We start from the raw sequence: 18,301 nt of genomic DNA, 5'->3' as shown, positions 1-18,301 counted from the left end.
CTGGGCCGGAGCCTGATGGGAAGCCTGCCTGTGTGTACGCACCCCGTCACACTGTCCCCGAGCTACGTAGATTCGCTTTGAATAGAAAATAGGACCAAATGCAAAGGACTGCGGTGGAGTGCAGCAGCAGTGACTGATGACGAGTCAGGCTCCAGCCTACGCTGCTGCCGCCGCCCCCGCCTCCTCCCTCGTGATATGCCCCCTCCCCTTTTCTCTTCTCTTTGATGAGGGCAGAGCGCCATTCCAGAGAGGAAGGCTGGAAGAGGAAGAGGTCGGAAACATCGCCTCCTTCCTGCCCGCTGCAGAGAGCAGTCTGAAGCGTGCAGACGGCCGTCCTCATTCCCCACATCTGCTTCATTTAATCCAGCGGTGCTTCCAGGTAAGGTCATCCTCTCCTGCTCTAATCTCGAAACAGACGCATTGCTTTTTTTTCATGCTGACATCTGTTACCTCCACATCAGGGCTGCGAGATGTTTAAAAAAAGAAGGGGGTCGTGTTCCCTCTCCAAGCTTTTTAGGGATATTCTTCAGAAGTCTCTTTATTCCTCGATGGTCGGAATGGTGTTTAAACGAGCGGTGGACAGAGAGGAGTGTGTGCTTTGTGATTTCTGTCGTCGGGTGGTTGCGTTGCGCCTCAGCAGCTTTTTTTTTTTATTGATGAGGCTGTGTACTCTGCTGATGTTGCTGTATGCAGTGTGCGTGCCTGTCTGCAGACCACTCTCAAATGGAGGCGGAGGCAGCACCACGGAGAGCGTCGACTGAGGAGGGGCAGCCTCCCATGAAAAAGTCCAGTTCGCTCGCACCGAGTCCGTACTGCTGCGGCTGCTGTTTGATATTGTGGGACCGATGAGAGCTTTAGGGACAGATCAGCACCGCGGACAGCTCTGGGTGGAGCCCTTTGCGCCGTGCTCTCTGTTGTAGACTGCGGCCGGTGTTATACTCTTGCCCAGCGTGCGGATAGTGTTCAGCACCGTGGACAGCGCACTGTACTGATCTTTGCAGTTGATTCTGCTCCTCTTTTGCGGTATATGGAGTTTAGACAGGCTCTCTGGGTTCACTTGGTTCCTGTCCCACGAATTCCCTTTTTCAGCTCGGGTGGCGATAGAGCTAGCTCCTCGAGGGTCCATGCTCAGTGGTTTTGTAGAGTCTACTCTTGAGTGCGTTAGATTACGCCGCCTCAGACGAGCACTGGGCCGCTCTGTGCTGGGTGCACATCTGGGGCGGTTGAAGAGCGCAGTCGGAGAGCCCCTGGAGGCAAACCCGGGCCCCCGGAGCCCGCGCTCCCCACCGCATGCGGTGATTCAGCACCTTGGACATCGCTCAGCCAATGCTGCAGCGCTGCAGAGACAGTGCTGCAGCCCTGCGGCACACCACCACCACCGCCCAGACAGACTCACTGTGCCGCAGCAGCGCGCCTCCCCCGCCATCCGATGTTGGGACCGTCCCCACTCACGTCCCAGACTCCCCCAGGCTCAGAGGTTCGGACTACCCTGATGAATTCCCAGCGCCTTTCACTCGTCACAGTTCAATGAACCGATGCATATTTCCAGGAGAGTGGGTAGCTCTACACTGTCGTCCCAGATGCGTGTACACAGTGCTGGCACAACTCTTTAATAAAAACGTGCGCCCCCATCGGCAGATGGTGCCTTTAGTGGCGCCTTGAATCCCAGTGGCATAGACCACACGCGAGTCGTGACTGCGTCAGATTCCCGAGGCATCCCTCGCGCACATTAATTATAATGGGTGAGCGCTGTCAGGGCAGGGACAGACACCGAATGCCACTCCAGTGCTATTTCCAGAAGCGCCAAGATGTGTCATGGTACTTTGTGCCAAGGCACTGACCTCCAGTGCTGGCATGTGCTGCTGACCCGACACCATGGCGCGTCAATACGGCTGCCCTTATTAATATTCGGGTTGTTCATTCACAGGAGTGTGGTCCACACGTCCCTCTGGATAGAGTGGACCCCCATCTGGCCTCTGATTGGTTACATCCCAAGTTGGGTAGGGGCAGAGGCAGGACACGTCTTCATCTCGTTTCCAAGCCCGGGGCTCTCACTCGGGGGGCTCGAAATGACGCACACAGCCTGTCGACATTTACTTTATCCTAGCATGAAACATGACACGCATACTAATGTATTGCTTTTGTAGAGTTAACATTTCAGGCCATTCGTTGTTTTTAACAAAATGAAGAATATGATAATATGTATTCAGATGCTTTTATTTCCATGTGTGTTTTGCTCGTAGTTGCTTCCTCAGACCCTTGCTCACCACCAACCTTTCCTCGAGCGTGGAATGAGCGTTTCTAGAGGATTCGTGGCAGACACCACGCGCACAGCTGTCCATTTGATTGATGACGCTGTTTCGGTTAGTACGTGCTTCCGCCTCACCCGCATGATTGACGTGGGACTTCAGCCAACCAACGCCCTATCTTTGTATTCAGTGTTTCCTCTGGCAAAATGCACCTTGTCCGTGGTTTTAGATTTCACTTTCTGTATCTGGAAAAACGGGAAAGACCAGTGTTTTCACTGATCGTGTAGAAGAGCCCGAAACCGTGCATTGACGCAGGGACGAGGCAGTTTTTCGAAAATTAAGGTACACTCCGCCTTCTTCCTCTACCCCCATCCAGACTCATCGGTATTCATGTAACACTCCCCGATAACACACTCTGCAGCTCTTTCCTTGTGTGTGAAGCATAATATAGGGCCGCGAAGCATTATACAACTACTAAAAACTTTTCCAAAAATAAGGATTTAAGATGGAGGACAGGAGCCAAAATGTCTCGGCTCCAAAACACCAATGAAAGGCAGAACAAGTCAACCTGAAAGGTAGAGTTAAGTTACATCCCCTTATAAGAAAGGCCGAATATTGCGGAACAGATAAAACTAGGTTCTGGATTTCCGTTGACCAGGTACAAATGTGTTCACCGGACTTAGCTTTCGGCTCATTTATTGGACATCTGAAGAACCGGGGTTCCAGTTGCAGCTTGGAGTTCGTGTGAAACGCTCTCTGTTTTTTTTTTTTTTTTTTTTTAGCAAAAGACGTTCCCTTATTTTTGCCCGTTGAACATAGTCATCAAATATTCCAAAAGCTACATACCGAGGTTGACTCCAGTAGAAATAATTTATAACTAGTGAGATGGCATTTCCACACAGGATTATTGAATGCATAAATTTATCAATTAATCTGTATTTTGCTCAAGAATGTTAAGTGTTTTGGCGGTTAAGCCGCTCTTTTTATTATTTAAGTTAAATCAAATAAAGTAATTATACTAATGCATAAGCTTCATAAATTCATACCATAGGCGCAATCAGACATTTGTACAATGCGCGCGAAGGGCCCCTAACAAGTGAGCATATATTCTTGCTTTCCATACAGAACATTCTGTTGAAATGTGCCCCGCGGTGTGCCTTTTGCCAGCCTGGCAGAGGGGGTGGCTGTTTTTCTCAGCCGAGGGCCGGTTATGCTGAATAAGCTCCCAAATGTTGAAACATCCCAGCCCTCTGCGTAGTTGCGTCAAACCGAAGCCACCGGGACCGCTAGAATTACGTGCCTGGTCACCGGTAATTAATGCTGTTTTTCCCAGCTGTTGGAGAGTGGGGGGAAGGGGGAGGGGGAGGGGCATGAAACAAACCTGGAGAGAATGAAGGTGGGCGGATACGTTCCCACATCGGCATTTAAACATTACTCGAAGAAGCAAAACTCTACAAAACGCGATAGATAGATAGATAGATAGATAGATAGATAGATAGATAGATAGATAGATAGATAGATAGATAGATAGATAGATAGATAGATTATTATGTGCAGGATTCACATGGTGTGCATGGTGCATCCAGTGCATTCGACACCTGATGGAGTCACATAGTGTGCATGAAGACAACAATGCCCCTGCGCTATACACATTAATTATGGATATTACTGATATCAGTTTGTATAGGAAAATAGTGGAAGTTATTTAGGACAAATCTAAACATTTAGTGAAACTCCGAGAATGAGTATACATGAATGAAGATATATGGGTGGAGAAACAAAATGAGAAAAAAATGTTGTTTCTCCATTCTTATATCTTCATTCATGTATACTCATTCTCGGAGTTTCACTAAATGTTTAGATTTGTCCTAAATAACTTACACTATTTTCCTATACAAACTGATATCAGTAATATCCATAATTAATGTGTATAGCGCAGGGGCATTGTTGTCTTCTTTAATTGTGTGGATCGGCTTGCTGGTCCATCTTGGAGCGGTTGTGAGGGATTACCGCTCGCCTCATTGCCTATACTGACTACCGTTTGAAATTATTACCTTGCGGCCACCCAGGTAGTGCGCCTAGTTATTCTGGAATACGAAAAGACCTCTAAGCTGTTTTTTGTCACATAGTGTGCATGGTGCATCTAGTGCATGTGTTATCTGACGGAGTCACATAGTGTGCATGGTACATCCAGTGCATTCGTTATGTGCGGGATTCACCTAGTGTACATGGTGCATCCAGTGCATTTGTCATCTGACGGAGTCACATAGTGTGCTTGGTGCATCCAGTTCATTTGTCACCTGATGGAGTAACGTAGTGTGCATGGTGCATCTAGTGCATCTGTCACCTGATGGATTCACATAGTGTGCTTGGTGCATCTAGTGCATCTGTCACTTGATGGAGTCACATAGTGTACATGGTGCATCCAGTGCATTTGTCACCTTATGGAGTCACATAGTGTGCATGGTGCGTCCAGTGCATTCGTCACCTGACGGAGTCACATAGTGTGCATGGTGCATCTAGTGCATTTGTCACCTGATGGAGTAATGTAGTGTGCATGGTGCATTGGCCAACTGACGGAGTCACAGAATGTGCATGGTGCATCCAGCGCATTCATTATGTGAAGGATTCACATAGTGTGCATGGTGCATCCAGTGCATTCGTCACCTGACGGAGTCATATAGTGTGCATGGTGTATCCAGTTAATTCGTCACCTGACGGAGTCACATAGTGTGCATAGTGCATCTGTCACCTGATGGATTCACATAGTGTGCTTGGTGCATCTACTGCATCTGTCACTTGATGGAGTCACATAGTGTACATGGTGCATCCAGTGCATTTGTCACCCAATGGAGTCACATAGTGTGCATGGTGCGTCCAGTGCATTCGTCACCTGACGGAGTCACATAGTGTGCATGGTGCATCTAGTGCATTTGTCACCTGATGGAGTAACGTAGTGTGCATGGTGCATCAAGTGCATTGGCCAACTGACGGAGTCACAGAATGTGCATGGTGCATCTAGTGCATCTGTCACCTGATGGATTCACATAGTGTGCTTGGTGCATCCAGTGCATTTGTCACTTGACGGAGTCACATAGTGTGCATGGTGCACCCGGTGCATTTGTCACCTGATGGAGTCACACACATAGTGTGCATGGTGCATCTGTCACATGATGGAGTCATATAGTGTGCATGGAGCATCCAGTGCATTTGTCACCTGACGGAGTCACATAGTGTGCAATGATGCATTCATTGCATTTGTCACATGATGGAGTCACATAGTGTGCATGGAGCATCCAGTGCATTTGTTAGAAAAGAGAACACAGCACCAGGTTTCGTGCATACATTTAAAAACTAACCATACGTTGAACAATTCTAATTAAAACATAGAAACTTTCTATGAACAAATTTTTTCTTTATTAATCTTTGTATACATTTTTCTTCCTTTCTTTTTTTCTAAAATGATTTTTTTGTACAGTTTGTTATCTTGTCTTTTAATAATCTCATAAATGTTGATGGATTTCCAATCATTTACATATGTGTTCTTTCATCCACTAGATAAATAATACAGCACAATTTCAGTTACATTCACAAATGATAGTTATACAGAAACAATCAATCCAATCAACGCGTTTCGGCGAATGCCTTCCTCAGGAGTTCTGTATAACTCCAATAATTACTACGAAACAAGAGAATATATACATTAATTTATCTAAAGTGACAACGTAATGGAGATTTACTATTTACATCTTGTTCTGATTTTTATAAGGGAACATATAGAACAGTCTGTGGTGAGAGTTAATACTACAACATATCTATAAATTAATAAACAAAGAAAACGTTCATTACTTTCACTGTGATTCTTATTTAACAGTACTGTATAACCAATGTATATCTACATGTCTTTGTGTGCAATACTTTCTACAAATCATATATACATTACTCCATATATATATATATACACTCTATTTACATATATTACAAAACATATTCACAGTTAAATTCCTACATGGTAGAAGCTCATCTCCTGAAATCTCTTTGTCTGTTAGGGAGATAAACTAACTATATCTGCCTATATGGAGTGGATACAAATGAGCTATTTCACATGGTCACGTGTGCCCGCCAATGCCAATTGGCTACCGACATGCACATGTATCCATGTGAAAGTCCATGATGAAATATTTATACCTCTCATCCATATAGAGGGTCGTGACCTCATGACAATTAAAATGCTTCTGTATGTTACCCCAAAACTCATCTGTATGGAATAGATACAACTTAACTCTCTATGGGTATGTCCACAATAGTTTGAAATCAATACCTGTAATCACTCTTGATAATGTGGCCTCACATAACATTCATGTATGGCACTTCTAGATATATCTCAGTTGGAGGATGTTTGAGTTTTATACCACGGAGTCCCACGACTTCTTTAGTATCTGAATAAAAGGTAAACAGGTAAATTCAGGGTTCACGATCCTGCAGATTAACTCTGTTAAATGAGTATTTCTAGGTCGATTATACATACCTAATAAACATGAGAGCTATGCCTTAGATAAGTCCACTTGTAGTTCGGTCGATTATGATGGATATGGTGGATCCCACAACGTCCCGATATCTAACCAGCCATATGTATCGGTTTGGTTCTCTACCTTGATGGTGCACTTAGGCTCTAGAACGCAAAATATGACTATTCATAGCATGTTCTTTTATGCTTCTAATTTATACACAACATATCCATAAGGCATACCATGCAGCCTCTCTGTCCTTCTAAAATAAACCTCATTATGGCTGGAGATATTAATTAATACCTGTTTTGGTGGCACAGGTCTAACCTAGGTAATAGTTAGGGCTGAATGGTCCATTTTCTTGGGGAAACAAAGTCTCCTGCAGGATCCCAAAGTGATGCTGAAAAATAAAACATATCTTTAGTTGCTATAAATATTGAACAGAGATATGGTAGCTAAACACTATAATGTAAAATATATAATGGGGGTTGAATCGATTGTATCTAGTTGCCCCTGTTGTAAAATTACAACATTTACCCAAAAGGTGTCGATTTATAAGGGTAAAAATCGCTGGTTTGAAGTTATTACGCACCAGGCAAGTTCAAGGGTAAGGTTAATATCGATTAAACCTCGTAAGGACATCCATTACACCACTTCATGGCCGAAGCTGCTGTTTATGCCATCTCGGTGGGGGTTAACCAATAAATATTCCTGTATCGCGTCTGTTCCTTTCCCCCATCTTATCCCACTATAAGTCAGCTTGAAACAAGGGGACCGATAATCCAAGCTGTCCGCTCTCCACTTACTTTTATTTCCGTTGTCCGTCCGAACGAGACTCCTCGGCGTAGTGATACACGCTGAGCGAGTCTCCCGTTTGTTTCCGGTTTTTGAAGCCAAATATTTTGCGGCTTTTACTCTGAGATCTCGCGTGATGAGCTTCAACCCGAGTACGTACTCAGGAAAGCCCTAAGAGAAAGGTACTCGAATCGGCTACCATTTTGAAACAGTAAGTTTGTAGCATAGACCATACGTATCGCTTCACAATAAGCCGATAATGTATGAAGAGCTTACATCCATGTTGAGCTCAATATTAATTACGAACGTGTAGTCGATAACCATTATTTAATCATGTGTCCCTTTAAACAGGACAAATATTCTATGTCTTCTATATTATAAGCCTATAACAGAGGCCACACTTTGTTATGATATAAGAAGGTATATGCATGTAATTAAATCACGCTATACCGTATTTTCTTAACAGGTGCAGCCATGATGGATTGGGATCTTATCGCTTATTGCCTCCTCTGTATATTTGGTACCACCATTCCTTAAATTAATGTTTAGCTCAAATTCCTCTTTCACTTTCGATCCTTTTTAATTCTATTTTATCACTAGATTGTGAACATGGCACTGTTTGTCCAATGAAATATAGCCGCCATGTGTACATATCCCAACAGCCTCTAAAATGTGCAGGTTTGTGATACAAACTGCAGCCTAGATATGAAGTTGTATGGTCTATCTTGTAGCATCATAATCATATTATAATTGACCATGCTACTCTAAAGAGAAGTAATAGTGAGGGTTTAAGGTAATTGTGCTATAGTCAGAGTAAATATATACTTGCGACGATAACGGGGATAGAGTATATACATGGGATCATTTCTACTCCATATTAAATGTAATCTCAGCCTTATTTATTACTACGTGTGTTTTCTAATTAGATAATTTCATATGTGGTTTGATAAATCTAGTACAAACATTTTATTCCAGATTACTTGGGTAGGCATTTTCAATTGTCATGAGGCACTGTATATCTTAGCCAGTTATATATCAGACCCTACAGCTATTAGTTTATTGCTTGCTCCCATGGTATCTCCATATATAATCCTTTTATTGATGTCTCCAAAATGAAAATCCAATATACCTCACGTATTTTTCTGATTGCGTCAGTATCTAATCCTGTCTTGTGATGAATTATTTCTAAGATGTACCATTTCATGTCTTCAGGTGTGTGATTGTTCCCAAAAAATGACTAACCATAGGTGCCACCATTTTGTGTGTCCTGATCGCTGAGCGATGCTCCGTTAATCTAACATTCATGGCCCTTCCTGTCTGACCTACATATCCTTTCTTGCAGGGACGGATAACAAGGTATACAACATTGGTTGTCCTTCAGTTGTTTAAGTCTTCCGGACTAATAACTTGATTATTAAAGTGTAAACTCGGGCCTTGGATTGCTGAATTGCAAGATTTACAATTTGAGCACTTATATGTGCCTAGTACTAGTTGCATGGTGACAACATCTGTTGCCTGATTGGATTGTTCTGAGTCATCCGTGACCTTACAATATGATCTTTCAATGATTTATTACGTTTGTAGGCAAACATTGGTTTAGGCAACTGATCTTCTTTTGGAGTATCCACATTCAGGATGTGCCAACTAGTACATACTGCCTGCCTTATTGTTTCGTTCAAAACTGAGTGTTTAGTTATGAATACCAGTCCAGGATCTTTTCTACTTACAGTGCGTGCTAAATGGTGTTGACGATCATAAAAGCGAGCCCATTTATATGAATATCGCACGATTTTTTGGGGGTAACCTCGCGCTAGAAATTTCAATTTCACCATTGCTGATCTAATGTCATAGTCAGCAATGTTCGTGCAATTACGTCGGAGACGTAAAAACTCACAGAACGGTACGCTATTTTTTTGAATGGCCGGATGGAAGCTGTCATAATGTAGCAAGGTGTTCCTAGCAGTAGGCTTAACAAATAAATCCAATGATCCGTTATCATGCTTGATCATGACATCCAGATATTCAACTTTTTCATTATCTATGTGATTTGTAAATCTGATATTACTGTCACAAAGATTAATCCATTCAATAAATTGATGTAGGTTTTCAAGGTTATCAATCCAAATGAAAAATACATCGTCTATGAACCGCGACCATTTGGTCAAGGATTCATAGAACGGTGCAGCCTCATTGAAAATACAGCGGTCTTAAAATTGGGACATGTAGATGTTAGCGACCGTTGGTGCACAAGAGGCTCCCATGCTTACTCTCTGTTTCTGTTTAAATAGTTTTGACGTTAAATTAAAAGATATTGTCGCACAAAACTATTTTCAAGCATTCCAGTACAAATATAGTAGGGCATTTGATGTTCTACTTTTGTATAAACCAATGGACAGCTTCCAATGCCCCCATAATAGGTATGTTACTATATAGGGCTTCAATGTACATTGTTACTAGATATTGTGAATTAGTACAAAAGTTAGTGTTCTCTACTAAATTGATAATGTGTCTGGTATCTTGAACAAATGCAGGGGTACGAGAGACATGGGAACACAGGATGGCATCAATGTACTTGGCTAGTGGTTCAGTAGCTGAGCCTATTGTTGTTACTATAGGTCTCAGTGGGGGATTGTGAATACTCTTTTGAACCTTGGGTATCCCATATATACTTGCTAGCCTTGGATTTTTAACATTTAAATAACTTCACTCCTTGTCGCAAATATCACCATCCCTAAGGGCTTTGTCCATCAGTTTTTTGATTTTCGTCACTATCTGGGCAGTGGGATCTTTGGGAATTGGTGTGTAGAATTGATTATCACTCAGCATTTCCTCCATTTTAGATATATAAGTGGTTGTATCATATACCACAATCCCTCCCCCCTTATCACATGCCTTTACCACTAGATCTTTGTTAGATTAGATTTGATTTAAGGCTTGGTATTCATCTTGATTCAGGTTGAAAGGTGTTTTTGGCACATAAGATGTAATATTGACAAATTTGTCAAACATATTTGTCACCTGATGGAGTCATATAGTGTGCATGGTGCATCCAGTGCGTTTGTCACCTGATGGAGTCATATAGATTTAATGGTGAAACCAGTGCATTCGTCACCTGACGGATTCACACAGTGTGCATGGTGCATCCAGTGCATTCATCACCTGACGGATTCACACAGTGTGCATGGTGCATCCAGTGGATTTGTCACATGATGGAGTCACATAGTGTGAATGGTGCATCCAGTGCATTTGTCACTTGATGGAGTCACATAGTGTGTATTGTGTACCCCGTGCATTTGTCACTTGATAGAGTCACATAGTGTGTATTGTGTACCCAGTGCATTTGTCACCTGATGGAGTCACATAGTGTGCATGGTGCATCCAGTGCATTTGTCACTTGATGGAGTCACATAGTGTGTATTGTGTACCCAGTGCATTTGTCACCTGTTGGAGTCACATAGTGTGCTTGGTGCATCCAGTGCATTTGTCACCTGATGGAGCCACATAGTGTGCATGGTGCATCCAGTGCATTTGTCACTTGATGGAGTCACATAGTGTGTATTGTGCACCCAGTGCATTTGTCACCTGATGGAGTCACATAGTGTGCATGGTGCATCCAGCGCATTTGTCACTTGACGGTGTCACATAGTGTGCATTGTGCACCCAGTGCATTCATTATGTGCAGGATTCACATAGTGTGCATGGTGCATCCAGTGCAATTGTCACCTGACGGACTCATATAGTGTGCATGGTGAAACCAGTGCATTCGTCACCTGACGGATTCACATAGTGTGCTTGGTGCATCCAGTGCATCTGTCATCTGACGGATTAACATAGTGTGCATGGTGCATCTAGTGCATTTGTCACCTGATGGAGTCACATAGTGTGAATGCTTCATCCAATGCATTTGTCACCTGATGGAGTCACATAGTGTGCATAGTGCATCCAGTGCATTCGTCACCTGACAGAGTCACATAGTGTGCATTGTGCACCCAGTGCATTTGTCATCTGATGGAGTCACACAGTGTGAATGGTGCATCCAGTGCATTCGTCACCTGATGGAGTTACATAGTGTGCATGGTGCATCCAGTGCATTTGTCACTTGACGGACTCACATAGTGTGCATTGTGCACCCAGTGCATTCATTATGTACAGGATTCACATAGTGTGCATGGTGCATCCAGTGTATTCATCACCTGACAGAATCACATAGTGTGCATGGAGCATCCAGTGCATTTGTCACCTGACGGAGTCACATAGTGTGCAATGGTGCATTCATTGCATTTGTCACATGATGGAGTCACATAGTGTGCATGGTGCATCCAGTGCAGTCATCACCTGACGGAGTCACATATTGTGCATGGTGCATCCATCGCCTGACGGAGTCTCATAGTTTGCATGGTGCATCCAGTGCATTCGTCACCTGACGGAGTCACATAGTGTGCATGGTGCATTCAGTGCATTTGTCACTTGACAGAGTCACATAGTGTGCATTGTGCACCCAGTGCATTCATTATGTGCAGGATTCACATAGTGTGCATGGTGCATCCTGTGCATTCGTAACCTGATGGAGTCACATAGTGTGCCTTGTGCACCCAGTCTATTTGTCACCTGAAGGAGTCACATAGCGTGCATGGTGCATCCAGTGCAGTCATCACCTGACGGAGTCACATAGTGTGCATGGTGCATCCATCGCCTGACGGAGTCTCATAGTTTGCATGGTGCATTCAGTGCATTTGTCACTTGACGGAGTCACATAGTGTGCATTGTGCACCCAGTGCATTCATTATGTGCAGGATTCACATAGTGTGCATGGAGCATCCAGTGTATTCATCGCCTGACGGAGTCACATAGTGTGCATGGTGCATTCAGTGTATCCTCAGGTGTTGAAGTCAAATACAATTTGTGAGATGCACCAGTGCCACATTATACACAGCAGTTACACACTGTGGAACGTGTATCTGTCGCATATACCAGGTGTAGGAGTCACAAAAATGTTGCATCTTACATACTAAGCCTGAGTATGCACCACACACAACGTGTTTTACTCCACTGCACTTACTACACTCAGGAGTTACACACAGGGTGCACGATGCACACACCAGATGATTCAGAGTCACATGGTACTCGCATTGCATGCATCACATGCAGCGTGCATAATGTTTCAGCAAATCCCATTCAGACACGGATCACGATCGATCCAGTTGATTAAGAGGGCATCCATCTTGTGCGATGCGGGGTTTTCATTCGATGAAAGGATGAAACCGTTCCATAGCATGCATCTCCCTGATTGATTTTTTCCTCAAGCCCTCATTGAAAAATAGCCGCTCGCTGGGCCTGAAATGGTTCGATGGAAAGATGCTGTGTTTGCGGCATAATTTACAGCATGTCAGGTGGGTTTCAGACACACAGATGAGAAAGAGAAAGCAATTAAACATGCGACAAGCCCACTAATGATCCCCAACTGCAGCATGCACACATTTGCAGCTACACATGGGCCTCGGCACTGCTGAGACATGATGCGTTATGCTAATCTGTAGGCAAGTGATAACATAAACACATTACCGACGTGTTGACATCTCCACCGCAAATACTGTACCTGATCAGAGCCTACACAGTTAACCCAGCATGCCAGGGTGCCACCCAATGTTTCCTGGGTGAATATGCACTAAAAATAGATACACGTAGTGTATTTCCAAATGGTTCAAATACAGTGACACAGAGTAAGCCATGTAGCATTTAGATTGCATACGACTGTTGTAGGCCTTTCTCGTATGTATAAACAGATACACCATCTAATAACTGCCATGCAGATCAACGTATGTTTTGTACAGGGTGACAAACCGAAATATGTGACTTCTTGACATGAACAACTGCTTAAAAATGACACTACCTTCTTGTTACTCTCTCTACCCTGTATTCTGCTTTAAAATTTCGTGAAATCAGACAGTATTTGAGCTCTGCCTAGTGTGTCATGCCAGTTTCTCATTCTCTGCAAAGAGTGGCATAATTTCTACAATGCTCACCATGAAATAGACGGAAATATACGTAAGGGTAGCAGATTGTCAGTCAGATAGAGTGAATCTCTTCTACAGACTGAGGCACATGTCTTCTCTTTGTGCTTCGAGAGCTCAGAGAAAGGGCATCTCCCATTCTCTTACACTCACAGTAAGGGGCCATAGGTTTTGATGGCGCCATGCAGAATTGTCCGTTTATCTACAAGAAAACAAGCAAAACCAATGTTTATTTAATTATTTTGATAGGGGGTGCACAGTGGATGACGAAGAGACCCAACCATGAATGTATACACTCAGTGGGGCCAGATTCAAGAAACATTTTGGACACCTAAATTGATATTAGTGGTGCAATAAAAGTCCGCCATCTTCATTCACAGATTTAGAAATGGTGGAATTTTACTCTCAAAAGGTCGACTGACAAGTGGACCTATTCTGTCAGCATCCCAGAAGTGCCTCATTCCTAAATTTAGGGTTAGGGGTCTTGTTTAGAGCATTTCTGGTCGATCGGCCTGACAGTATAGGTGAGCGCAGAGAAACATACGGCCACATGCATCATTGTTACATTTTGTGATTTCTTAATTGCAAAAATTAATGAATCGCAATTAAGAAATCGCAAAATGCTATGCATTAAGAAATAGCAATATTTTTTGCGATTCCTTCATTTTCCATAATTGCGATTCACAATTTGCGAATCACAATTAAAGAATCCCTTCCCATTGATTCCTATGGGCCTAGAGGCCCATAGGAATGAATGGGAAGCCATTCTCATTTTGCGATTCGCAATTAAGGAATCGCAAAATGAGAATGCTATTTCAAGGGTGCAGAGGGGGTCCCAAGGATGAGTGTGTGTAAAATGAAACTTTCAAAAATGCACTTTTGTGCATTTTTTAAAGTTTTAGCAAATTACTATGAAGTTAACTTCATGGTAATTTAACTCTTCCTATTTGCGAAATCGCAAAAAAAAAAATATTCATGCATTGCATTTAAGAAATCACAAATTGCGATTTCTTAAATGCAATCGCAATTTTAGAAATCGCAACATAATTGCGATTCCTTAAATTGCGAAAAAATAAACAAACATGATGCATCCCAAAAAAGGAAATTGCATTCGCAAACGGTCGATTTTTGCGATTCGCACCGTTTGCGAATGCAATATCCTGTGATGCATGTGGCTGATAGTCCTTACAGGTAGCTCCCGCACCTGGAAGCATGCATGTCAAAGGCCACTCCAGGGCGTAGCATGGTTCTCAGCATGCACAGAGGGTTCTCATTGCAGAAAAATATGTTCCCAGTGGAAAAAAAGTAAATCTGCAAAAGCACGTTTGCGTGACATTAACTCATGCATCCATAATCACCTGGAAGAAATTCTGTAGGCCTGATTCACAAAGATTTTGCTATGAGTGGGTGTGGCTTTCTCTTGTAGTACTCCTGGCTTGCTCCTGGTTCCCAGGAGTACCTCAAGAGTAAGGCATAGCAAAGTCGTATGAGGACTCCTAGAATTCTATGGTTGTCGTAAATATCTAGTAGTACCTCTGGGATTGGTTTTGATTTACGTAAAAGTAGGCACTTTGAATCCAACGTTTGAGCAAAGCCCTGTTAACTAATTTTCACGTTTTTCACAAGCCCTTGGTAGACTGGCCTGATATGAACACGCGACAACGGCACTGCCCAGTACCTGTGAGGATGCCCATTGGTACCCGCCTGCAAAAGAAGGGAAGCTAGAATGATATGCACAGAGAGTCTGCTGGGGAGTCTGAGCCCCAGAAGAATGACAGGATGATGGCTTATGCTGTGCATCTAAAACACGAGAGGACCTGTATAAAAATGTAAACATTGCACAATGTACAGTCAAGCGTGGAATCTGCTCTCTTGCAATATACAGTGTCAGGACAGAATACCTGACCCCGGATCTTTTATCGAAACATTAGAGTGCTGGAGGTTCATGATTTGGGAGCTAGAGTTCAATCTGATGAAGGTGGACATCTTTGCCTGATGCCTTTCAGTCCTTGCTGAGGTATTCAGAGGGATTTATTTGAAGGCCAGCCTGAACATATGCAAGGGCTTTCAATGTGGGGACAAAACTCTTGTAAAGGGGGTACACCAAACGAGCAAGCTCAACTTTCCCTACACATCCTGGGCAAAAAAATGAATGAACCAATCCTTGCTCTTCATTTTTGTGATCTTTTAACAACTGTTTGAGGTTCCGGTGAGGTGATATTCAACACATCCAAGTGTGGGAGTTCGCTCTTATGCAACATATGGAACAAGGGCTTGAGAGACTCAAAATGGCGCATGGCAGCCAGTCTTGACCAGCAAGGTCTGATATATAGTTGCAGGGGGGAGTCGGTGGGTGACTGTGGTGGGGATTAGGAATTTTGGGGTCAACGTCCCAAATAACACAATCAGAGGCAGTTCATATTTTCCATGAGTTGATGTTACGTCCAAGTATCATCTCAACGATATTCGACAGTGCATTTATTCAACTATCAACATAACTCACTCATCACACAGAACTATTGAAAGGCTAGTGGAAAATTATAACACTATTAGGTTTTAGATTCCATGTTGCAGATCTCGAGGGAAGACTCATACAGGCAAAAAGCACCAGAGTGCATGGAAGAGAAGCAGGGTGGCAGCCACCCCCTTGAGTGATTTTGATGCAGCCCAGCTTTGCATCTTTTATTAACTGCAATCAAATCAATTTCCCCCACAGCCGATGAAGGTGCATGGAGCAACTGGCAATGAGAGAATGCAAGGACATCAAGTAGCATCATGACATCAGCAAAGAAAGAATGTTGTCAATTAAAGAGAAATGCAAGCAGAAATAAAGTATGAGAATACAACAGTGCACAACAGGCAAATGTGTTTTCTCCGCATCACAGCAGAGAGCTGCATTTTACAGAGCCCACGCATAATCCCAAAGATATGAGGCGATGCCGACTGCGGTCTGTTGCTGATGTTGCTGCACAGTAAAGCCCGTGCTAGTAATATTTCACATTAGTCTAATGATGACAGGAGGGGGTCGAGGGGGTTGGGAATCTAGGGGGAGGGCAGGCTTCATCTGGAGCTTGAGTGCTTATTGATTGGCAACGCGACCCATGCAAGGCTGTGCACTAAGCATCACAGAGCTGGGAGCTGCTTTATTCACATTTTAATAATGCACCTTGTAAAAATCACCCTCTCTTTCAACAGCCATTTATCTCTCCAACACGGTGGCCAGGAAACAGGCATCTAAGGTCCATAGGAGTGGTGCTTCTCTGCACATCAATAGCTAAAAAGCAGACCCCTGTCTCAATGATGAATTTTCTTTCTATCTATTTTGGGAAATGGAACTGGTTTATTCTCGGCCGGTCTTGAAATGTAATACAGAGCAGTCACTGTCTATGCTATTCATTATTTTTTTTAAGCTATTTGAGATATTGTCATTTCAGAGTGTGAAAGTAGTAATTGCAGTTGTACATATGTTAATGGAAGGCTGTACACATTACATGGAACTCAGAATGTTTTTGGTTCAATGGCAGCTATTTTTTTAATCAGTCACACAAAAGGTGATTGAATGAATGTTTGCAAATAGTCTAACCGCTGACAATCATTCGAGTAGTGTTGCAACCCTTTGGTTTCCGTTCATTGTGCCACTCTAGACAAAGGCACGCAATATGCAAATCAGTTCTGACCCCGCACCCTCATGGTAACGTTTATCCTGAACTGCTAGAATGGGTCCCTTTCCGAAGAGAACTCAGGCAACCACAGACCAGTTTCACCCTTCCTAGGTTATGTCAGGGAAGTATAGCTTGAATCCTATGGTGCAGTCAGTAAGGGACCCACATCCGGCCATACCGTTAGCCACTTATGGCGTTATATCAAATGTAAAAAAAAGTGATTGGAGGAATGCTTGCAAATAGTCTAATCACTTGACAATCTCTCGGGGGTAGCATTCCTAGACATAATTTTTCACCCACAGTGCCACTCTAGACAAAATCCCACCTATTCAAAGCAGTACTGATCCTCCACCTTATGGGAACCGTCCATCCAGAGGTGAGGCCCCCTCGACAACGAAACACAGTCAACCATAGACCGTTTTTGGCCTTGTTAGTCCTTGTCAGGGAGATACAGCTTGAATCCTATGGCACAATGAGACACTTCTTCTCCCCCTTCTTTCTGTGTTGCAGAATAAGCTCTAAGGATCTTGGATATCTCTAGGGCTGAAGATCGGTAGTGCCCATGGTGCTCAACTAGAGTAGAATGTTGGGGTTTGCAGTCACCCTCTAGCAGCACCTTTCCTCTTTTCCTTTTGGAGGAGAGCAGCTAAGGCTTGTGAGCAGTATTCAATGTAAATGGGAGCGGACACTTAATGTTCGGCTGGAGTTAAGGTAGATGGTAGTGGGGACAGGCATCAGCTTATTTGCAGGATTTTCCTTGTCTTACAGTTCTCTATCCTGTTCCATGTGCTGCACCTTTCAAGTGGGTTCTGGAAGGAAGCAAGTCTTTTGTTGAGTCCAGGGACAGGTATATGGTTGCAGGATTGGTGCTTTTACTTTTCACCCCATTTTCAAATCCAGGTTCTCAGCTGTCGTGAAGGGAGGTATTAGCATAGAATGGAGGGAGGTAGTAGAGCAGAATGGAGTAGGGTCCAGCAGGCAGGGATGTCATGCATTCTCAAGGACCTTAGTGTGAGCCCATTGTGACTGGGGATATGCCATCTCAAATGCAGCTTTAGGGTGGCAGAGGGGTCAGA

At 43.4% G+C, this 18,301-nt stretch overlaps 1 protein-coding gene across 2 annotated transcripts in view; it reads left to right on the top strand.

The window, feature by feature from the left end:
* Positions 1–240: 240 nt before the first annotated feature.
* Positions 241–18,301, top strand: part of LOC147709107 (synaptosomal-associated protein 25) — a 282,645-nt gene continuing 264,584 nt past the window's right edge. For both annotated transcript variants that reach the window (XM_086927713.1, XM_086927714.1), the window contains exon 1: positions 241–379. The gene's annotated coding sequence lies outside the window, so the exon portion shown is untranslated. The remainder of the gene's footprint in view (positions 380–18,301) is intronic.

Source organism: Lissotriton vulgaris, chromosome 6 (genome assembly GCF_964263255.1).
Source record: "Lissotriton vulgaris chromosome 6, aLisVul1.2, whole genome shotgun sequence".
Taxonomy (NCBI): Eukaryota; Metazoa; Chordata; class Amphibia; order Caudata; family Salamandridae; genus Lissotriton; species Lissotriton vulgaris.
This window is presented reverse-complemented; position numbering and strand designations above follow the sequence as displayed.